The 24,120-nt window shown below is 47.1% G+C and overlaps 1 protein-coding gene across 10 annotated transcripts in view; it reads left to right on the top strand.

The window, feature by feature from the left end:
* Positions 1-6,625: 6,625 nt before the first annotated feature.
* Positions 6,626-24,120, top strand: part of SBNO2 (strawberry notch homolog 2) — a 108,059-nt gene continuing 90,564 nt past the window's right edge. For 2 of the 10 annotated variants that reach the window (XM_048830889.2, XM_048830876.2), the window contains exon 1: positions 6,627-6,811. The gene's annotated coding sequence lies outside the window, so the exon portion shown is untranslated. Of the gene's footprint in view, positions 6,812-9,048; positions 9,151-11,301; positions 11,453-12,759; positions 12,787-15,212; positions 15,344-24,120 lie in introns of all 10 variants that reach the window. The other 8 variants (XM_048830878.2, XM_048830879.2, XM_048830884.2 and 5 more) reach the window with 8 other exon arrangements.

The raw sequence follows: 24,120 nt of genomic DNA, 5'->3' as shown, positions 1-24,120 counted from the left end.
GAGCAAGGAAGCACAAAGGGGCTAGGGCTGTAGAGAAAGGAAGTCAGTGCCCAAGAACTTGGCTAGGTGTTCAGTGCTGGGGAAGCGAACCAGCTGGGGGGCCTGAATTCCTGAAAGACTTTTTAGTGGAGCTATGCCAATGCAACCATAGGTTAAAGGGTGGGTACAGTGAGAAAGGGGTGGGAGTCAGGGGAGAAGGCGGGGGGAGGCTGTAACGTGCGCCCTCCCCACAAGGGAGAGGATGAACATCTAGCGATCCGCCTTTCAATGCAGATGAAATGACTATTCAATGGAATGTGGAGTTCCTCACAGCTGCTGGGATCTGGAACATATCTCTGATCCTCCCAGCAACAGAGGAGAGGCTGGTGAGGTGGCCTGAGCTTGAGTTTTCTTCTTGTGATGGATGGCTGCAAATGTGTAGATGCATGAAACAAGTACATCAGATCTCCTGTGCAGGTGAAGGGGGGGACTGTGGGAGGAGGGGTCCCGGATTCTTCCACTCCTCATGGCGGAGACTGCATGGATTTTACCTTTCAGTCTAACTCTTTAACCACTGCAGTTTCTTATTCATTATTATTCGCACGGCAGTAACACCTAGAGGCCACAACCAGGGATCAGGCCTCGGGGATCAGCATGAGGTGCAGCACATACACACATAATAAAGGATGGCCTCTGCCCAAAGGGCCTCGCAATCAGGTATAAGATGAGACATCAGACCAATACAGCAAACAGCTGGGGAAAACCCAAGGTAACAGTGAGGTGATTATGTTGAACGTCATAAGTCATAGTCACAGCAGACCGGCTGCCTAGGGATTGTCAATTATGGGAGGAGACCGTTTAATTGCAGAGCAGACTCTAATATTTGTGCTTCCAGTATATGTATTTATTCATCTCTATATTACATTAAACAAAAGAGCTCTGGGACTCTTTAAACTCTTAAAAAAACATCTTGAAACAAACAGACTCCAGCAATCATTCCCAAGGGACACAGATGGCATTCTTAAAGCAGCAGCAGGCAGTGTATTCACTGCCTGTCCTAGCTACCAGTGGGGAGAGTTCTGCAGTCTAGCAAGGATGCACATACTGTAACACATTTCCAAGGTGCTCCTATATCCCAGCACTAGCACTGGGTGTGGCATAAGGACCAGAAAAGAATCACACATTAAAGGGATATGGTTTAACAGTCAACACCCCCATGTTTAGTCCTGGAAAGAAAAGATTTTACAAAGCCAGCAGCTGCCTTGAAATTGTTTTGTTGAAATCACACACAAATGAACTAAGTTATTGGCTATAAACGTTCAACATCAGCGTTAGAATCCCTAACACAAGCAGCTCTGTGCCTGGGTCTGAAAGTGAAAGTGCCCTGAAGATACCAACCTACTGAGCCTTTCATAAATACACATAGAAACAGAAAGGGAAAGTCACCATCTGGATTACTTCTTGCTCTTTGCTCACGACAGCTGTTGGTGAAAAATAAGTGAATCATACTAGACATTATTAGAAAGAGATAGGTAAATGAATCTTCTCTTGACACTGATAGTTGAAAGGGAGGAGTGTAAAGTCCAATTCCTAAACTGATCCCAGCGGGAGAAGGCGGAGAGGTAGGTTGGGAGTGCAAGGACCATTTTGCAACTTCATGCTCAGCTTCTGAGTGTTTCACTTACTGTTTTTCAACATCCAATTAAAATGTGAACTGGTCAGTTTCAAAGCCTTTTCCCAGTGGGGATCTAGACTCATGTGTCTTGTCACAAGCAGTGTAGCCAGAATAACTTCCCCAGTGTGGAGAGCTGCAATGGGACAGTGTCAGGGCAGCGAATTCTGCAACAACTGGCTACATTACGTAGGACTCTAGCCAGCTATTATCTGCCGTACACTTTAACTAGCACTGAAAAGCTGACCATTCTTGGGGGTGGTCATATCAAGACAGGGGTGGGGGCATACTGGCAAGGGATGGTGTGTGGGGGAAGATTGCACAGTTGCTGACCTGGCTGTGCTGCTGCAGGTGAATTGATCCCTCTGGCTCTGTCTCTCAATCTGGGCAGGCAGGAATGGTGAATGCTCTGCAGGTGGCATGCTCTGCTTCCGGAATAGGAGAGAGAGCTTTGTGTCACTCAGCAGTGGCTGGTGAGGGAGCATAGCTTATAGGCTCCCACACACTTCCCTGGACTGGTGGGAGAATGGGCTTGGAGTTAAAACAAGGGCTGTATGGAGGAGGTAGAGGCTGATGTAGTGCGGGAGAGGCAAGGAAGTTGAAAGGTTCCGTTATGTTTTGTTGTTCTTAACTCTGGATAAAATCCAGCTCGACAAAATCTGGGCGCATAACCCCCGAAGATATGGAATGGAAACAGATGTCAAGGAAATTGCACATATAGACAACTGAGCATGTTTAATTAAATGCACACTCAGGACTCCCAGGCAGGATGATGAGTGGGAGGCAGGCTGGCTTCCTCAAAGGCTGTTATGATAAAAAATTCTTTTGTTCTCTTTACCTCCTTTGAAGTTAATTTCTTTTGATGGCGATAGAGTGGCTCTTAGATGGTATTTGGTGGTGGCTGAGCAGAACTCTACAATGGGGATGTTATTCCTGCTGGGGTTCCCACTTAAACTGATCCTGTTCAGTACCCCTCCTGTTTTAGCATCTCCCATGTGTGGGTTTGAGAATTTCAGTAGGGCTTCCGGTATAGTTTTTAGAGTCCTTGAACCTGTTCGGAGGAATTCCTGGTGTCCCAGCTGCTTAACATATGAGCTGATAGGGCCATGGTCCAGAAAATCCTAAAGCTGTATATAGAATCCCTTCAATCATTGTTATGACTTTGGGGAGGGGACCTGTAAGTCTGTGACCCCAGGCTCTAGCAAGCTGGGCCCCATTTTAGCTGCTGATGTTGGGGTTTCACAATTGTGGGGTTCAGTGATCGGCTATCCCTGTTAGTAGGTGTGATGGCTATTACTGAGGCCCTCCAGAGCTAAAAGCATGACCTGCTACCACTTGAACTGAAGAGCCAAGCTCCTTAGGTGGCTCCGAAACAGACTCAAATCCTGTATTGGACACAGAGGGGGACCTGCAAGACACACTCACGGGTGAGTTCCACAGGGAAACACTGCCAAAGGATGAGCCCGTCTACTTAGGCCCTCTCTATAGTGGGTGAAACATGGGCATGGCGAGACTAGCCCCTGGCCTGGCCCTTCTGCCTGAGGCCTCCCCCTTCCAGTAGCCCCTCCCCCCCAGCCCTGGGCCACCCAAGAGCCTCCAGCCACCCCAAGTCCCAGCAATAGGATAGCTGTCCTTGCCCCAGCTCCACCCAGCAGGCTTCACGGAAGAGGAGGCAGCCTGCTTGGGCTGGGGCAACTAGCAGCAAGAGGGGGCCTTGGGGCAGAACATGGGCGGAGCTACGTGGGGCTGTTTGGGGAGGCACCACCCATGCTCGGTGTCCTCATAGCCTCACACCCCATCTCCTGTATTGGGTTTTTTACTGGCTGTGGCCGGTGAACACTGGGCAAGAACAGGCTACGAGCAGAGGGGAAAGGAGGGCTTTCCACATCAGACAAAAGTAGCATGAATGTGGCAACCAGCACGTGTTGGCACTGCCAGGCATGAAAGCCTTTTCATTCCCCACAACAGCAAGTAAACCAACACCTGACCCCACAACAAACAGAGGCTCCTTATTTTACACTGTCTGGGAACCCTCCTGTTTTATTCATGCTCGCAGCCGTTCTTCTCACTAGCCTGTCACACTGGACGTTGATATGGTAAAGGCAAAGTGGATGGCAGTGCTTCTGGGCTGTTGGTAGTTTCTATCTGAGGAGATGGAGCAAAAGTGGGATATCTGCATTGTTGTGCTCGGATTAGAACAGTTAATGCCAACATAAAAATAGCCCCCTGTGGAATGCACTTTTTGCATGAGCCCATCAGGGTTTATTTTTGTCTAGGTGTCCAGGGAATTAAAAGTGGCAAAGATCCAACACAAGGGACAGGAAGAAAACCAAAAAGAGACCATTGGAAAGGTAGCTGGGTTCGTTTCCAGAACAGAGAGTTTCTTTCACTTCTGTTCAATGATTCAGCATTTCTGTTGTCAATTCACAGAATGAGAACACTGGGTCTGGGTGGGACCGAAGCAACCGTAGCTCTGCCGCTGTGACGTTCCTGGAAATCCGGTCCAGTTCCAACAGTGCTTATCTAGCCCTTTCCAGCCTTACCCTGCTCCTCTGCGAAGTAGGTTATTGCCAGCTCCTTTTTGCGAGTTGGAAAACCGACGGACGTTGGGTGCATCCGCACAGCGAGTGGCAGTCCGCAGCACTGAGTCTCACAGCCCAGTCAACAGACTCGGGCTCACGTGACGGCACAGAAATTGCAGTGCAGCCGTTTGGCTTGCTGGAGCTTGGGCCCTGAAGTCCTCCTGGCTCCCTAGCTTCAGAGCCCAAACTCGAATGTCTCCACCGGTCTGTGGCGCCGCAGTGCAAGTCCCTGAACCAAGGCTCTGCAGCTGGCTGTGTAGATGCACCCAAGACAAGCAAAGTGCCTGAGGTGTCAGAGCTAGGAATAGAACCCTTACCCAGCAGTCCTGTCTCAACTCCTTTGTTCTTACCCACACCACAGTGTCAGGGAGAAAAGAGCAAGAGATGTTCTCCCACTATTCCTACAGCCCCGGTAGCAATCTGCAATGTCAGCCCCAAATACCACAGCTGACACTCGTGGCACCGCAGCAGGAAGGACAGTGCAGGGGGTGCCAGTAGGGGCAGGGGGTTGGGGATGGCAGCAGGAGGTGGGGTGGGGGCAAGGGGTGGCAGTAAGCAGCAGAGGGCAAGGGTGGTGGTAGGTAGCGGGGGCAGTGGGTGGCAGCAGGAGGTGGTGGTAGGTACTGGGGGCAGTAGGGGCAGGGGGTGGCAGCAGGGTGCAGCAGGCAGTGGTGGTAGATAGCAAGGGGTGGGGGTAGGGGTGGTGGTAGGTTATAGAGGCAGGGAGCGGAGGTGGGGACAGGCGGTAGGGGTGGGGGTAGGTAGCAGGGTGGCAGTAAGGGCAGGGAGGCAGTAGGTGGCAGGATACAGGAGTTGGTGGTGGTGATAGGTAGCGGGGGAGCAGCGGCAGGAGGCGGGGTGGGGTCAGAAGGTGGTGGTAGGTAGCAGGGGTGGGGAAGAGGGTGGAAGCAGGAGGCGGGGTGGGGGGCAGTAGGTAGTGGGGGTGGGGTCAGGAGGTGGTGGTAGGTAGTGGGGGGGTCAGTAGGGGCAGGAGGTGGGGTGGGGGCAGTAGGTAGCAGGGGTGGGGTCAGGAGGTGGTGGTAGGGGAAGGGGGCAGCGGCAGGAGGCGGGTGGGGGCACAGTAGGTAGCGGAGAGGCAGCTGAGGCAGGAGGGGGTGGGGGGTCAGTAGGGGTCAGCAGGAGGCAGGGTGGGGGGACAGTAGATAGCAGGGGGATGGGGAGCAGCAGAAGGTGGCGGCAGGAGGTGGGGTGGGGGGGCAGTAGATAGCGGGGGCAGCAGGGGGTGGTAGGCAGCAGGGGGCAGGAGGGGTGGGGGCAGTAGGTAGTGGGGGGCAGGAGGGGTGAGGCGGGAGGCAGTAGGTAGCAGGGTAGGGAGTGGGGGTAGGTAGCGAGGGGAGGTGGGGGATGGTAGGTAGCGAGGGGGCAGGAAGGGGGTGGTGGGTAGGGGCGGGGTGGGGGCAGTAGGTAGCGGGGTAGGTAGCGGGTGGTGGTGGGGGGCAGTAGGTAGCGGGGGGGCGGGGAGGGGGACAGGCGGGGGCAGTAGGTAGCGAAGGGGCAGGAGGGGCGGGGGTAGGTAGCAGGGTAGGGGTAGGTAGCGAGGGGAGGTGGGGGGCAGTAGGTAGCGGGGTAAGTAGCGGGTGGTGGGAGGAGGTGGGAGGGGGCGGGAGGAGGTGGGGGGCGGTGGGTAGCGAGGGGAGGTGGGGGGCGGTAAGTAGCGGGTGGTGGGAGGGGGCGGGGGGAGGTGGGGGGCGGTGGGTAGCGAGGGGAGGTGGGGGGCGGTAAGTAGCGGGTGGTGGGAGGGGGCGGGGGGAGGTGGGGGGCGGTGGGTAGCGAGGGGAGGTGGGGGGCGGTAAGTAGCGGGTGGTGGGAGGGGGCGGGGTGGGGGGCAGTAGGTAGCGGGGTAAGTAGCGGGTGGTGGGAGGGGGCGGGAGGAGGTGGGGGGCGGTGGGTAGCGAGGGGAGGTGGGGGGCGGTAAGTAGCGGGTGGTGGGAGGGGGCGGGGTGGGGGGCAGTAGGTAGCGGGGTAAGTAGCGGGTGGTGGGAGGGGGCGGGAGGAGGTGGGGGGCGGTGGGTAGCGAGGGGAGGTGGGGGGCGGTAAGTAGCGGGTGGTGGGAGGGGGCGGGGTGGGGGGCAGTAGGTAGCGGGGTAAGTAGCGGGTGGTGGGAGGGGGCGGGAGGAGGTGGGGGGCGGTGGGTAGCGAGGGGAGGTGGGGGGCGGTAAGTAGCGGGTGGTGGGAGGGGGCGGGGTGGGGGGCAGTAGGTAGCGGGGTAAGTAGCGGGTGGTGGGAGGGGGCGGGAGGAGGTGGGGGGCGGTGGGTAGCGAGGGGAGGTGGGGGGCGGTAAGTAGCGAGGGGAGGTGGGGGGGGGGTAGCGAGGGGAGGTGGGGGGCGGTAAGTAGCGGGCGGGGGGAGGTAGGTAGGTAGAGGCGGCGGCGGCGGCGCTGCTCTCTCTGTCTCCCCGCCCGCTCGCGTTGCCCCAGGTCCCGCCCCGCCTCCCGCTTCCGGTCTGGCGGGCCGGAAGTTCGTGTACGCAAAACGCCCCCAAGATGGCGGCGGCGAACCCGGAAGTGAGGAGCCGCCTCTAGGAGGGAGTCTGAACCCCGAAGCCCCCGGGGACCAGGTGAGGGCCGCTCGCTACCCCCCCCCGGGACCCCTACGTGCGGAGAGATCCGCCGGGCTGGGACCGGAGAGCCCACGGGTCCGGGTCTCTGGGGAGTTGGGGGGAGGAGCCCTTTGCTTCCCTTCCCCCCGGGTCCGGGTCTCTGGGGAGTTGGGGGGAGGAGCCCTTTGCTTCCCTTCCCCCCGGGTCCGGGTCTCTGGGGAGTTGTGGGGGGGGGAAGGAGCCCTTTGCTTCCCCTCCCCCCGGGTCCGGGTCTCTGGGGAGTTGTGGGGGGGGGAAGGAGCCCTTTGCTTCCCCTCCCCCCGGGTCCGGGTCTCTGGGGAGTTGTGGGGGGGGAAGGAGCCCTTTGCTTCCCCTCCCCCCGGGTCCGGGTCTCTGGGGAGTTGTGGGGGGGGAAGGAGCCCTTTGCTTCCCTTCCCCCCGGGTCCGGGTCTCTGGGGAGTTGTGGGGGGGGAAGGAGCCCTTTGCTTCCCCTCCCCCCGGGTCCGGGTCTCTGGGGAGTTGTGGGGGGGAGCCCTTTGCTTCCCCTCCCCCCGGGTCCGGGTCTCTGGGGAGTTGTGGGGGGGGGGAGCCCTTTGCTTCCCCTCCCTCCGGGTCTCTGGGGAGTTGTGGCGGGGGGAGCCCTTTGCTTCCCCTCTCCCCGGGTCCGGGTCTCTGGGGAGTTGTGGGGGGGGAGCCTTTTGCTTCCCCTCTCCCCGGGTCCGGGTCTCTGGGGAGTTGTGGGGGGGGGAGCCCTTTGCTTCCCCTCCCTCCGGGTCTCTGGGGAGTTGTGGGGGGGGAAGCCCTTTGCTTCCCCTCCCTCCGGGTCTCTGGGGAGTTGTGGGGGGGGGAGCCTTTTGCTTCCCCTCGGTCCGGGTCTCTGGGGAGCTGTTGGGGGCAGGACCCTTTGCTGCCCTTCTCCCGCAAGACAGGGTCTCCATGGAGGGGCAGGTCTCTGCTTCCCTCCCCTGGGTCAGGTTCCTGGGGAGCCACGGGGACGGGGTATGTCTCTCTGCTTCTACTCCCCCTTCTTTCAGGTCAGGGTGTCTCAGCGTTTCTGGGGAACATGTTGGGGGAGGGCTCTTTGCTTCCTCCTCTCTTCCCTCCCCGGGGAGGGGGTCAGGGGAGCTAAGTTATGGCCAGGTTTCTCCTCTTCTCCCCCCTCAGGTCAGGGTCTCTGGGGAGCTCTGCTATTCCTCTCCCCGTGGTCAGTTCTTGGCGGGAGAGTTGTGTCCTGCACCTCCTTCCCTGTCCGTCACCTCATTTCCTTCTCTTTTCTGGAAGGGAGGGGATAGTGCTTCAGGTTTTCTCAGTTCCTCCAAGGAGGCTATTCCTCCTCAAGTTATCTTTATTAGTCAGAGTTTTAACAGCCCTGAAGGTGTAGCAGTTTGAGTCATTTCCTGAAGCACAGTCCAAGCAATGCAACTACCTACTTGGGCCGAAAGTTTGGTTTACCCATTCTAGTCATTATGCCTAGAGTTAGGGTGGATAATCTGGATTGATATTTAGTCTGAACCATCCCCAGGTATTGTATAAGATAATCCTACCTATACATAATCCCTTTTATCCAAAACCCATTTACAAGAATCACCTTGCTCATCATTAAAATGCAATCACTTCTGGGGTGCAGTGGGAGAACTCTTAAAGAGTGTAAAATAATACCACATGATAATTTGGGACAGGAAGGGAGGAGCTCTGTTGGTAGCACCCAGCCTTTGAAGGACCTTGGTTATTGTATTAAGGTGTAACACCTGGTGTTCTGAGTCCCCTGGTAGTATTTGGGGACAGGTAGTTTGTCCAGATTAACCCTCAATTTGTGTGTACAGCACCAAATACAATGGACCCTTCCTTCGCCCAATCCTGATAGGGCTGCTTCTGTTATACAGCTAAATAAAAAACATTTATTTTCTTAAAAGTCTGGCCCTTTTGTTGTGGGGAAAGAGAGGCTCTCTAATTACATTGTGGCTTTTTACTTCAATGTTAGTGATGGAAAAGAATTATTGCCTTATCTACCTGTCTGTTGCAACTGACAGTGTAGTCTTGTTCCTGACAGTACATTCTCTAGGGGCCTTTCCGTTAACTGTTAAATGACTTGCATAGCAAGACTTCCATCAATTCCGTAGGAGACTATTCCACATGCTAATATGCCTCTCTATTACATTTTGCCTGGTCATTTTTAGATATTATTGAAGAACAAGAAGGAAATCTCTTATGGAAGTAAAGTAGCTCCTGAACTTATGAATACACTCCCTTTTTAGGTGTATTATGGACCAGATTCTTCCACCCTTTCTGAGGCTGAGTGTCATGTTACTCTACAAGTAGACCGAAGGACTAACGTGATTATTTGTGGATTATTTGGTGTGAGTAGGGGTATCAGAATCTGTCCCTATTTGATGTCTAGACCCACCAGCCTTTTCCATGTAATTACTTCACAGCACCCTGGATTTTTCTAGCATGAAAATGTATTTTTGAAAATAAGTAAAGTTTACTATGCATATGAAAAAAAAATTCTAATGTTAATTCCTAGTCTAAAGCAAGGACCAGGCTTTTCTAATCCCACGTAAAACTTAATTCCCAAAAGGAAACTCTTTGCACAGGGAACAGGCTGAAGCGACAGAAACCAATGAGTGTCTCACTTCTGATTTAAAAGTAGCAGAAATCTGCCCTGCACTGAGACCCTGAATGTCAAGTTCTTGCCCACAATGGTGCTGATCTTAATTGCCCAATTCATAGCCCCTGAAAAATGGAGTTTATGCTGTGACAGACTCTTAACTCTACTGCTGCTAGTGGTCATCTATATACTTGGATCTTAATGTTGTTAAATATCAGTGCAGTGCTTAAAGCGGGGTTCTGCTATGACAAGAGACTGTAAAAAAAAAAAAAAAAAATGGAGTTAGGTTCTACTTTTATTGTGATTCCAAAGCAAATGTTCTCAATTTACAATAAAAATAGATGGCTTTTCTAAATTCTAGCCCTGCAAACTCACCAAGGGATCTGAAAGTTTCCTTGGGTTCTCTTTGGCTTGTGCATCATCACCAGTTGTAAATTCTGTAGGCAAAAACATGCCCTTTGTTGTATCTGTGCAATCCTATTGTCTTTGGGGTGGGGTGTGGCAGAGAGGGTGGCACAGGCCTAACCTGAGGGAGAATGTAGCCCTACAGTTGGAATTTGTAAGTTAACAGTTCTGTTGAAAGCGTTTGAGACAGGAGGGATTCCAGATCCCTCTTGCGTAGCTGGGTTGGTTCTGTCAAGTGGGCGTGCAGGGGTTGCCGATACAGGCTCTTGTTGATGGAAGATGGCTGTATTGTACTTGATGGAAAAGTAGGTTGTAATATCACCATGAGTACAGTGTGTGTCCATTGGTCCCATAAAGAAATAGTTTTCCAACAAAGTCTGATGGATAGGAAGTCAAGTCAGGAGACCTTTTCCCATCCCCTTCTCTTGCTCTTCGTGGGATGCCTGGCAAATCACTTAGCTTTTATTCATCAGTTTTCCCATCCAGATAATGATACTTTCCAGCTATACAGCCTGGTGGTCAAACCCCTATGAAACCTGTATTGCTGAAATCTTGCACTTTTTTTATATACCATTTAAAGGAAACATACGTTCGCTTTAATTGTCTGAACTTTTTTAACCCTTCGAAGCAAGAGTCTAAAATCTTCAGGTATCTTGATACTTGGCAAAATTAGCATTATTCTAGAGCACCAAAGTTTAATAGTTGCATTCTAGTTTCCTAATATTTGAATAATATAGGTCTGGCAGAGCTATAGCTGCTTGGTATTATCATCAGTGTAGAACATAAGAACAGCCAGGCTGGGTCAGATCAAGGGTCTGTCTAACCCAGTGTCCTGTCTTCCAACTGCGGCCAGTGCCAGGTACCCCAGAGGGAATAAACAGAACAGGTAATCATCAAGTGATCCTTCCCTTCACCCATTCCCAGCTTCTGGCAAACAGAGGCTAGGGACACCACCCCTGCCCATGCTGGCTAATAGCCATTGACAATAACACTCTGCCTGGATTTTTTTTTTTTGTTATACCTGAGGTGACTAACGATTAGAAAGAAAAAATATCTTCCCCGATTTGCTTACCTTGACAGCACTTGCCTGTACCTGGTATCATGTTTTATGTGGGCTTTCTCACATCAAACAGTGATAGGAAAATGATTTTTATAAAAATAGGGAAATATTATTGTGAACCCACAGAAATAGGCAGGACAACTTTGGAGCCAGAATAGCACCTGACGCTACTTCTAGCTCTTTTTTTTTTTTTAAAGTAACTAGGTCTCGATTTGACACTGTCCCTTTAAAAATGCTCTGAAAGAACCTGCTGAGCTGCCATAAAATTTTTTCTTTCACATACTAACTTGCCCTTCTTACCCCTAGGGGTCCTTAACCTCCTGTCAAAGCCATAGAGTCCTCCATCTTTTCCCATGCTTTATGCTCCCCACTCTTGAGTAGGAGAGGACTCCCTTTGGGTCACTGCTGAGCATTGAGACATTCCCTCTCCCACAGGCTGCATCATCTTGTGGACACCCCCACGCCCCCAGCCCCTGTTGACTGAGGTAGGAGACAGCAGGAACCAGTGCCTTGTATGGCGATATAGAGCATTACCACCTGAGTGGACACGTGCTTTAAAAATTGGAGCTACTTTCCTCTTGTTTCAGTAAGATTCTTTTCTTTACATTAACATATAAATGGACAGAAAATATTTTTTTTAGGCACATTGTATGCTTTTAAAATCATTCCCATGCAGGGACCTTGTACAGCAAGTTTCAGCCTGGAGTAGCATGGAGTAGTCTTTTAAACGGCTAAGTTAGACCCCTGAAATGGTTTATAATGGAAATGCTGACACAACTTTAATTTTTTTTGAACAGTAGCACTGTAATAAAGAGCTAACTGTGCAGTCAGTGAAAACTGAGCTGTGATTTTAATCGCCAGAGTCTGAATCTGTCAGGAAAGCCTTCTAGGCTTAATTAAGAGAGGTTTATATTCTTCTTTGAAACATTTTTTTAAATTTAAAATCTTTCCAGTCTTTTTGGTAACATGATCTAGAACTGTAAACATATTACTGTGAAAAAGACTGACATAGCAAAATACATGTTGAACCAGCCTGAAATGAGCTTAAAGTGATATGTTTATGTATTTATGACCAGTAAGGAGGCATGCTTTGATGTCTTTGTACAGCTTTTTCCAGTGGGAGTGGTGATGTGGTCAATCAGAGCATTCATAACTTCTCTGGTAGTGTTGCCCATAGGGCCAGGATCTTTTGGGCTAGACAGACACCATGCACTCCTTCTGAGGCCTGGCATACACCTAGAACTTCTGTTGACGTAGCTCTGTCACTCAGGACTATGACAAATTTTACACCTCAAAGTACCATAGTTAGATCAACCTAACCCCTGGTTCAGATGTGGCTAGGTCGATGGAAATATTCTTCCATCAGTCTAGCTATTGCCTCTCAGAGAAGTAGATTACCTGTCCTACATTGAGGGAAAAATCCCTCCCATCAATGTAGGAAGCAACTACACTACGGCCTTACAGCAGCACACCTGCAGTCCGATAGCTGTACTGCTGTAGTGTAGACATACCCTAAATTAATTCCCTGGCTTCCCTAAGTAGTGATTGGGGCACGAGGCAGAGGAAAGATGGTCTTGTGGCTGAGGCACAGGACAGAGAATCTGGAGACTTGGGTTCCTCTCTTGTGTCTGCCACTGACTTACTGTTTGACCTTGAGCAAGCCACTTTCCCTTTCTGTGCCTCTGTTTTCCCCATTAATAGAATGGTATAATATATGCCTCCTTCACAGATGTGTTTTGTGGTTTAATTCATGTTTGTAAAGCACTTAGTCCTTTTGATGGAAGTACTGCCCAGGTGCCCCAGTCATGCCGGGTACATGTATATCATGCTGTACACGTATGTCAATGCCAGATATTAGGATTATTTATGATCTTCTCGCATGTTGTCTTGCAGGTTGGAGTACACAGCTAGTCTGAGCAGGTACGACTCCCTTGAAGTTAAAGACACTATGCGTTTTTGCCAGTGGTGATATTGTCCCGATGTGTCAGATACTCGGTTGAACGTACTGCGGCTCTTAGTCACCCATGTTGCCTGAGCCTCTCTTTGTGCTCTCTCGTAGGGGTTGTACAACCTTTTGTGCCTTTGAAATTTCAGAGCACAGCCAAGTGTATATGTGGTGGTTTGTAGGTTTCCACAGAAATGTTCTGAGTTTCTTGGCAGAGTTGGGGGAGGGAGGCATTTTCTTGTGTATGACTTTTCTACCTGGAAATAGAAATACGTCATTTTATCTCTTCTACCAGTTAAAAGGGCTCTGACAGATGGATTATGCCTCTTCCCTCCCTATAATGTGCTTCACTTGAAGTAATCCGTCCTAAGACTGTATTTGGGTCCTAGTTTAAGCAATATTCCATTGATGTAAACAAAATGTTTGAATTTCAAGTCGAGCCATTAAAGTCAAGGCAGCCTGTGAGTGAAGGGAGAGACTGTGCTTTACAGCGAGTCCTTTGTGGGGAAGAAATATGAAACTCTGAACTGTGAATTGGTGCTCTGACAGTTCTGCTGATGGAACTGGGGTCTGGGGAAGCATGAAACAGTGTCCTAATGTCATTCTGCAAGTTGAATGAATGGCAAATGAGGTCAGAATTACAGATAACTCAGCAGCAATAAAGTTGTATTGTGCTGTCTTGAAATGAAAGATTTAATGTAAAACATTTGGGTTAACAAAAGTTCCTCTCCAGTGTATGTTGTCAGTAAAGCAGCTGAAGCATGGGACTGCTTAATCTTACTAGGGTGCTCAGTTTATTAAGTTTATGGGGCAGAATAGAAAGTTTCTTGCCTTTTTCTTGGGGAATTTGGGGAATAACCTCTCGGGGCCTACATCAACAGCAAGACTCAAAAGTAAGCTTTTTTAGATTTCCATATATGAATATTTATTATTGCCTTTCTATAGTGCATTTCACCTGTGAATCTCAAAGCACATCATAAACATTAGTGAGGTAATACAACAACCTTATGTGATAGTATACCCGTTTTACAGTTGGAGACTCTGAAGCACAGAGGGGTTAAGTGACTTGCCCAAAATTACAAAGTCATTTGTACACTAGAATTGCCTACACTAGAAAGTTGTACCACTTTAGTTACTATCTGTGTAGTTGTGAAACAACCCTCCCAGTGTGGATGCAGTTGCATGGGTATAAAGGAGCTTTCCACTGGTGATCCTATTCCATGTGGGAGGAGGAATAACTATAGCAGTATAAGGCACTTTTATTATACCGGTATGACTGCATTCATACTAGAACCTGTACTGGTCTAACTCTGTTGGTAAAAAGCCACATCTTTAACTGCCATAGTTATATCAATATAGTTTGTAAGTGTAGACCAGGCTTAGTGGAAAAGCAAATAAAAGAATTCAGGAGTCCTAGTTTCCAGAGCTGTGGTGCTTCTTGAGAAGTTTTCCCCCCAATTCCATTACTCCCTCTTCTTGAGCTTGGCAGCCTTTTTGTAGTGTTCCAGTAGAGGTGGATGAAGTAGGGATGGAAATAAAATACTCAGGGTTGAGTTTATTTCACTGTTTAACTCTGCAGACTACAGGTGAGCACGCCTTCAAATAAATGCACAAAGTGAATTTATTACAGCCTCACATAGCATGTTTATTTGAATGTATGCTCAGTCAGTTCTCCATTTATTTTTTTAAACAGTAGAAAACTCAATAGGGGAAGCTGATAATGCAGTGTTATATCTGAGAATGTAAATGTGCAAGTCAAGACATTCAAAGATTCCCGCAGCAACCGTAACTCATCTGCTTTGTACATTATAGATTAAGACATTTTAACAATGTACCGAGTGATATAAAATGCTACAGTTGTGCAAAGGGGCTGAGTTATTATTTTTAGAGAGATTTCCTGATTCTTGTTCATTTTAGATTCCCAGCCACAGTGTTGCATTAGTGTGGCAGCTTATATTGAATTAGACCCACATTTCTTTGCAGAGTGCAATTTCTCTGGTAGTGTCCTCCGGCAGTTTAAGTTTTGCCATGACTTTGTCAAATAGGGTTCATTGTTTGTACTTCTATTTCCTTCTGTTTTTATAATCCAAGAGGCCTCTCTCTGGGTGTGTTGTTTTCCAACTGCTGAGTCTTTTCTTGGCACCTGTAATTAAGTCTGTTACACCACTAATTTAAACCCACCTGGCTTTATCTTTTGGCTTGACTGGATTGTGGGAGAGCAGATATTTTCATTTAAAGGAATAAATTCCCTCCCAACAAGCACCTTTGATTCTGCAGTATGGTCTGAGCTTCAAAGAGGTGGGGTTAGGGCTGCTTAAAAGGTGACGCTTTTCCTCTTGGTGCCGTAGACACTTGTCTTCAGAAGTAAAGTTTGCTTTTTTTTTTACTTTCACCCGTATAGATGTCAAGAAACTTGGAAGTGATCTCAGCTTTTCTCCCCTTTGTTTACTGAGTGTACAATTCGAGCAGTTAATCTGCCAAATACATTATTTGCAGCCATGCCGTGACTCTCTAATAACTTGCACAGCCAAGGTAAGTAGCGAGGAAGATTTTACCCCTTTCTTGCTCAGTTCTATGAACAGTTCTGATACGCTGGGAATGCAAACTTTACATTGTTAGGGTCGTGTAAAATCTGTGCTCTTAAATCAATGTATCTCAGGTACATACAGGTGTGTCCGGAGTGCACCATAAACTGTGTGGTATGGCATGCCCTATAGTGACCCCATTTTAATCACATACAGAATGTTTAATATCTTTCACGTTGATGTTATCCTCTGCTGTCTGTCATAAGTAGACTTGGTTCTATTCAGAATCAGTTTAAAGTTAGGTTTAAGTTTCTTCAGTTGTTTTCCCATAACTTTCTAAATTGCATGTTAATCTGTGATTGGGTGAGTTGGGTTACAGTTTGCTATATTTTGCACTACAGTTGGTAATACGCTGATTCTTTGTTTTTATTTTAAAAAGCAGTTTCAATTGACCCATTTGAATCTACCGTCATAGTCTAAGTTGGTAGGGAACAAACTCTAGATTCTGAATATATGTCTTTCAAACATAAATTCATCAGTCTATTGCTAGGGCATTGTAAAAAGCCCCTCTCTTTGAATTATCCGAGAGCAGTTCTTGCTCTACTCCTGCGTAGTCTGATGCCTGGCTAGCAGAGGGTGCACAGATTAATTTGGGAGAGCCCTTGTCCAAGTGTGACTGATATGCAGATCCTCAGACAAGGAGATAAACAAAGCAGAATCGCGCTGAGTTTTGCTCTTGGAGAGACTAAGTGTGCCAAATGAAAAGGGACTAAACCAGTTGGGGAAAAACTTTTTCAGTTTTTAAAGATTACTGCAAATAATGGAAAGAATTAAAAATAATTGTGTGGCACTTCCCATTTAAATATAGAATTGTGGGCTAAGGAGGCAAGCACCTGCTAGTTTTGATCATATTAAACTTTACACTCAAATAGCATCTCCCATCTGAAAATCTCAGTGTTTTTCAGACTTTGATGAGACCTCTCAGATCCCCTGTGAGGTTACTAGACCCATTTAACAGATGGGTATACTGAGGAACAGAAAAGATTAAGGTTTGCCCATTGTCACAAAATAAGTCATTAGCAGAGCAAATTACTTGAGGAGTCGTGACTTCCAGCTTCCTCTCTCACAACAAATTGCTGCTTAGTATGAATTAGTACTTCTCTCTGTATATTGTTTGAACATAAAGGGGAACTTGCATCTGGCTTGGCTGTTGAGATGTGAAAATCTTTTTTCAGTTTCCAAAGTTCCTTAGTTCCTATTTCTCGGGTTACGTTCGTGTGTGTGTGTGTGTGTGTTTTTATTAAGAGAGTTTAGTTTAACTTTTAGCGCCCCTGCTAACAAAGGCAGTGGTCCTTGCAAGTTGTATGTGCCTGATAGATATTGTCAGTTGACATAAGGAATCAGAGAGATGGCTGGGTGTAGCAAGCTTCCAGATTTCATTTGCATGCAGTGTCTGTGGATGGACAGATGGGAAGGGAATAATCACTGTGATAGATCTTCAGGTAGGAAAAGGAACTAGATCAAGCTCCCAAGGGCTTTTTGTTGTTATCAGGCCCATATAATTCAAGAATGGCAAAGTTGGGTTTGACTGTGTATACTGTACATACCTGTGGTTTCCTAGCCAGCTTTCTGTAACAGCATGGCATTGAGGAAATGCTTGTATTTATAGAAGATGAAATATGCAACTGGTATTGTACAGTTTTCTTAACGGTATATGCCCACGAAATGGGCACTTACTCACGGTGTTATTGATCCTGATTATAGCGGAGCTGCTTATTGAGTTTCTCCAGTCGCCAGTCAGTGTGAGTTCAAACTAGATTGCCACACACATCGCTGTTGCTCTCTAAAAAGCCTAAGCCACTTTTGAAAATCTAAATCTCTCTGTTCTTCACTTCCAACTAGTCATATTCCTTAGCTGCAGACAAAAGCTGCCCCATTGTGGGCCTGGAATGGGTAGGGAAACTCTATCATAATGAACTGTTTAAGTGAAAGTCTATTTATATTGAAACTATTCATATATCTCAATCAGAATGATTCCTGATATAATTAGACTGCTCATAGCTTTATCTTGCTGCGTAGGAAAACAGTTTCATTATTAAGCATAGGATGTCCAGCCATTAAGGAGTGAGCCTAATGGTTTTTTCATGAGTGTGTGTAATCCATCACTTGAGTGCCTCTGCTGTGAATCACGTTGAAAGATCGCTTCATTAGTTCTTCGTGATCCTTACAGAGGGAAATTACTGTTCCTGTGTTTATAAACATTTACTTTATTCTGCTGGGGTTCCTCTTCTGCTGCTGGGGTTCCTCTTCTGCATCTGCCTTGGCAAATGTAGAATTGCCTGCTTACTGCTTAGCATGGGGTTACTGGTTGTCCATAGGAGTAGTTCCAGCGGCTGCTTTGTGCCCTGAAGCCTGAGAGTTTGTCACTTATAAATGTATCCTGTCTAACATTACTCTGGATGTTGTGTTATAAGTGTCTTAAACTCTTCTGCTCAACTGCATTTTGTGGCAATAAGTTCCATATGTTACGCTTTTAGTAAAATAAAGTGTTTGCTTTCATTAGCTATATCTTTTTTGAGATGGGGCGACCAGAACTGAACTCACCCTGAATAGTGTGGCTATATCAGTGATTTATATCACGATATTTTCAGTATTTTCTATCACATTCTTCATATATCCTAACACTGTGTGCTTTTTTTGACTGCTATTGGTCACTAAGCTTTTCACTGAGCTTTCTGTGGTGATGCCCAGGTCTCCTTCTGTGTCTGTTTACCCACCTGCAGAGTAAGCATAATGACTTCACAATTACGTTTGGAGGCATAATCAGTTTGGAAAGTGCTTTGAGATCTTTGGCTGGAAGATGCTAAACTCTATACTAATGATTACATAAATCCATGTATTCATGCCTGAATATCAGTGAGATGACAGAATTTTCAGAAGCCTTTGTGATCCATTGCTAACTTTGACCACTCAGCAGCTAACCTTCCAGTGATAAGCCTCACACCATCCATCCATCCATCTCCTTGCTGCTTGTCCCCTACTACAATGACCCTCCACCATGCTTTCCATAATAACTTTCTCAAGGTTGTTTCCGTCTCTGTGCCTAATGTGATGAAAGTACTTAAGTTTGTGTCTGTTGATTTCCAACATCAGTGTTTGCTTCTCTCCAATAATATTTATAACATAGGTATTCATCTTTTTCTCCAGTCAGGAGATACTCAAGAGTACTCTGCAGCCCACGTTTCAAAAGCTTACATTTTCTTCTTGTCAGCAGTATTAACTTCTGAGAACTTGCATCCATAAATTGCTATGGAAAAAATTCAGCTTTTCACTAGTCGCACCTCTGTACATTGTGAGACGTGACTGTTTTTCTACACTTTCTCAACGGAGGCCATAGCTGAGTGAGCCATCCCTAATCTTCCGATTTCTTTGGAACAGCCTCCTTGGTTCGATATGTATGATCCTACATCAGGGGTCTCAAACTCAATTTAACTTAGAGCCAGTGCCAGGCCTCAAATCCTCCCAGTGGGCCAATATGTCACTCATGCTGCCCAGAACCTGCCCCCCAAAACTCTGCCCCTCACCTGCCTAAGGCTCCAGGAGGGAGTTGGGTGGGGGAGGAGGTCTGGAGTAGGGGATTGGGGTGCAGGCTCTGGGAGGGAGTTTGCGGGGGGGATTCTGGGGTGCAGGCTCTGGGAGGGAGTTTGGGAGTGGGAGGGAGTGTGGGGGATAGGGGAGGGGGTGCAGGCTCTGGGAGGGACTTGAGGGGTGCAGCACTTAGATTCATAGATACAAAGGTCAGAAGGGACCATTATGATCATCTAGTCTGACCTCCTGCATAACGCAGGCCACAGAATCTCACCCACCCACTCCTGCGAAAAACCTCACCTATGCCTGAGGTATTGAAGTCCTCAAATTGTGGTTTAAAGACTTTGAGGAGCAGAGAATCCTCCAGCAAGTGACCCGTGCCCCATGCTACAGAGGAAGGCGAAAAACCTCCAGGGCCTCTTCCAATCTGCCCTGGAGGAAAATTCCTTCCCGACCCCAAATATGGCGATCAGCTTACCTGGGGCCCCAAGTCAGGGCAGGTCGGGGGGCCTCTGCATGCTGCTGCCCCCAGGCACTGCCCCTGCAGCTTCCCATTGGCTGCAGGGGCTCTTGGGGCAGGGGCAGTGCGCAGAGGCGCACCTCCACCCCACCCCGGGGCTGCAGGGAGGGGCTGGCAGACATGTGAAGCGAGCAGGCAGACACCACACAGCTCCACTGCGCTGCCGGGGCTCCGGGCCATTGTAAATTGCCTGGAGTGGGGGAGCGCCTGGGGGTGGCAGGTGGGGCCAAGGGAGAGACCCAGCCTCAAAACTGCTGGAGCCCCGTGGGCCACATTGGGGAGGTTCCGCAGATGGCCCGCAGGCTGGGAGTTTGAGACCCCTGTCCTAGATAATTAAATTCATCTACTGCCTCTACAGCTTGTCTATTAATTGTGATGCCTTCTTGCATCCTGTTTTTCTTTGTCTTGTCAATGTACGCACATTTTGTTTCTGTTGCGTTCAGGAATAGTCTCTATTCCCCAGTTCCTTGTTATAGACGTATTGCATCAGAGATTGTAGCAAAGAGCGTGGTGTCATCAACGTGTCTGAGGTCAGTTAAAAGATGTCCACCAATGGAGATTCCAGCTCCTTCCATTTTGTCAAAACCTTCTAAGGCTTATATCATAATAAAAATCTGTGTATATCTTGAAGAGGCTTGGGGGAAAAAAAACATACCCTTGTCTAAGACTCTGTGTAGTAGAAAACCACTCAGTGTTGCTTACTACTGTTTGTATCTTAGTCTGGTGGTGGTGGAGACTTGTGCTGAGTATATTTAGATCCTTTGGAAATCTCTCTCTGCCAGTATCCTCAAAAGGTGGTCATGTCGGATGGTATCGTATGCTTTTGGGTAATAGATGAAGCACATGATCAAGGCATGATTGTACTCTAATCTTAATTATTAGGATAGCGCTAAAACTAAGGAATTGGCTTATGTCTTGAAATAAAAGTGTCCAAACTAAGTAGCAGGCTTAGTAGTCATAGTGTCCCATTTTTAAAACTTCATTGGCGAAAACTAGAGTGGAATTTAGATAATTTTGTTTCCTTTTGTTGATACTCTATTGGCACTTTTCAAGGATAAGGAACTGGCAGCTAAGATTATGTGACAAAGGCTGGGCGCTGACGTACATGTCCGTTGCAGGAGTTTGCTACTTCATGATGTACATGATGAGTTAGATGACTTAACTTCTACCATTGACGTTGCTTTCCTCCCCCCCCATATCTGCATTTCATATTCTCTAGCTCTCAGGAGAGAATGGGGCAGTTTATGAGTCTTGAAGTTGGAACTGTTGTTTTACTGTACAGTTTTCTCCCAAAGAAGAAGTCATAAGTGTTGAACAATCCCCAAATGCCTGAAGGCTGGTAGGACAAAGTGATCCTTGAATATGTTTTCCACCTATGACTCTAGTTGCAGAGAACTTTGCCTGTTGAGTCTTTGTAGGTGACTTCCAGCAATGTCTAACTTAGAAAATCAATAAACTTCCGCTTATGTAGTAAAAGTGTGATAACTGCTCCCATTGTTAGGGTCAGAAGTCTTGCAACTCTAAATTATCTCTGTTCACTGCTTGCCTTGGAGGTTCTGATGTTTCTAGGATAGACGAGATGCTTGTAGGGAATAATTCCTCTTTAATGCTTTGAGTGGCTCTTATAAGATCTTAAGATGAAAAGCTCTAACTTGCCTAAAAAATGGGGGTTATTTACTGCCAGTTTGGGAGGAGAGCCAAGGGAGGAGGAGGAATGGATTGAGTGTAAACTTGCTGAACCATTTGATTTGGGGGTTGTGGACTTCCATTGCATCTGTCCTTGGTAATGTAAAGCCTGGAACAGCAGCACAGTGCATGGAAGTGAGACAGCTGTGGCCTTGTACAAAACTTGCTCTCACTTTTGTAATTTTCCATGTGCTTTTGGGAGGCTGCTGAAACAGAAATAGCTCCCTGGGGTTTTCATCTCTTCTTGGTTTTTCATGATCAGTGTTGACCTTCATTCATAGGGTTCATGGAGTATCACTGTGAATGGCTTTAGAACCTTCTGGGAATTTAAATATGCCAGCCAGCCAGCAACTGGCCCATATCAAAGTGTGAGTGTACAGCGAGGTATTAAAAACTCTTTGCATTCACCACCCCTGGCACTTGATGTAACTGCTGTATCTTCCTCTATTTAGAACTGGAGACATTTAATGGTTCTGAAGTTGTGGCAGAGTGGCAAATGGTTTTTTTTTTTTTTTTTTTATAGCATCCACTGTGCTATGCAACCACAGTCTCTGTTCAGAAAACAAACTGCGTTCCGCTGGAGGCCGGTTGGTTTTGTGGTAGCAAATCTAAAAAGTGTGTGATGTCAGGATGAAAAAGTGGATCCCTTACATGTCTCAACTTTCTGGCTTTTTTGCCTCTCTTGTGACATCCTTTTTACCTAAAACAGAGACCACCAAAGGACCATAGTACTGCAGTGTGCCAGCTTTCTCCAGTCCTCAAATTTAGAAGTAAATACACAACTGCAACGATGTTTTGCATCAATTCAGGCTGATCTAGAATTGTGTGTACATGCTTGAATTTATCGGAACCAACAAAAAGCTTACGTGTATAGATAATTGTTATCCATTGTGGATCTTTACGTTAAGGTAGATTTTCTCTAGCGGTGCACGTTACCTTTGATCTGTTTTGGGTACGTGGATGATTTCAAAGGGATTAATTTACTTTTAGTGTGGAAGACTTTACAAGGAAGTGGTTTCTAGTGGTTAGATGTCAGGATATTTGAGGTCTATGTCCAATTATACCACTGGCTTTCTGGGTGTCTTTGTACAAGTTATCTTTCTGTGCATGAGTTTCCCCCTCTGTAAAATGGAGTTATTACTCACTCTGAGGTCCTCCTGAAGAAGTCCACTATCTTAGTGCAGAATATTGTTTTGTATCTGAGAGGATTTTAGTATCTCTGGAGCTCAAAAGTCTTACAGTTCCTAAGCTGTTTTTCTTCATTTTGCTAATTGGGTACAGGCTGTTGTGTAAGAGTTTTCTTAGGGAGCTAAGTACATTTTTAGAGAAATGCACTCTATGCTGTAGAGAACCCATCAAGTGAAATGTAATGTTGCCAAGACATGAGATAATGTAGAACAGACAGGGAGAATTTCTGATATTGATTTTACCCTTCATAAGTTACTGTTTGTTAGATGTGTAAGTGAAGCTGTACATTTGCTACAGCTGTTACGGGAATCATGGCTTCTGATTTCCTATCAAAAGCTGTTACAAACTTTAAAAAAACCCTCTGGTGAAGAGAACAGACGTGCTATTGTAAAGGCACCAGAGTATATCGATATCTCTAAAACAGTCTCTGACTTTAACCCGTAGGTCAGCAGACCTCACCACCTCTGCCCAGTAACTGCTGAGCTTGCCTGTTTGCCTAGGAAAGGTGATCTGTAAAGAAAAAACTGTGTAAGAGCAGTAAATGGCAATCATAGAGGACCTCAGAGTTTTATGTAAAACACCCCCCACACACACACTTTTGCTTGTTTATATTAACAATATCAGGTTGCGACATGTCTGTCTGGTTGGAGGACATCGTGATGTTTGGAACATCTGGATGGGGACATCACAGGAGAATGAAATTTGAGCTGGAGGTCTCATCTCTGACATTTCATTTAGGGGCTGGGATATTGCAGCTCAGATTTCACCCTCCTAGGATGAAACCATCTATGTCCTCCAGCCCAAATCTCCCAGCCAGAAGATGGAAGTCAGGAACTTATAAAAGCAGGCAAAAAAGTTAAATCAACTATGATGTCATTTTTGCAGAGCATAAAGGAGGTCAGTAAAGAGCCCAGACAAACGACCACCTTTGCTTTGCATTTAAACTTCAACCCTCTGCTGCTGTATTCTTTTTAGATGTAACTTGTAATTCGTGTAATATCACAGGAGCATGTCAGGAACAGTAGGTAGAGTAAAAAGGAGCAAGAGGGCAACCCTGAAACCAAAAAAGAAAAGATCCAATGAACTGAAGACCACTAATCAGTAGCTGGGGCTTAGGGCATCTCTTCAAAATGTATCTTGGGTTACCATCTAAAACATTCCAGATATGAATTCACGCCAGCATATTCTCTGTCCCCCTCTTGCAAATTCCATTTAATAAGCTAATGCATGTGATGTATGGTGGGAGGAAGAAGTCCTTAGATGTTCTGGGGCTGCTGAAGATTGGTTAATAGATCAAGGGGACTGAAGTCCATGTAATGGCATTAGCTAGTACCCAGCATGCTAACTAAACGTTTTGGGGTGTTTGCACTTGTGGACTTATGACTGTAAAATCAGAGTATGGATTTTATAGAGTAATAAAAAGAAATAATTCTGCACATGTAAAACTCTGGAAAAAGCAGGCAAGTGGAAACTGATTTAGGTGACTCCCTAACCCTAGGAAAGAGGTGTTTCTTCTACTAGCCATTAGTTAATTATCTGAATGAACTAAATGTGGTTGATAGCATGTTCAGATAACTTGACATTATGTTGCTGACGCTACCTTGCCACTATCTAAACTCTGTTTTGGGGCAAGGTTTTGCTGTGCTCTTTCAGGAAATTTGTCCTTTTTCTAATGGCACCTTAATTACTTTTCAGAGTAGCAGCCGTGTTAGTCTGTATTCGCAAAAAGAAAAGGAGTACTTGTGGCACCTTAGAGACTAACAAATTTATTTGAGCATAAGCTTATCCGATGAAGTGAGCTG

The sequence above is a fragment of the Caretta caretta genome, chromosome 25 (assembly GCF_965140235.1).
Source record: "Caretta caretta isolate rCarCar2 chromosome 25, rCarCar1.hap1, whole genome shotgun sequence".
NCBI lineage: Eukaryota > Metazoa > Chordata > Testudines > Cheloniidae > Caretta > Caretta caretta.
Note: the sequence above shows the minus strand (reverse complement) of the source record. Positions and strands in the feature narration are given on the sequence as shown.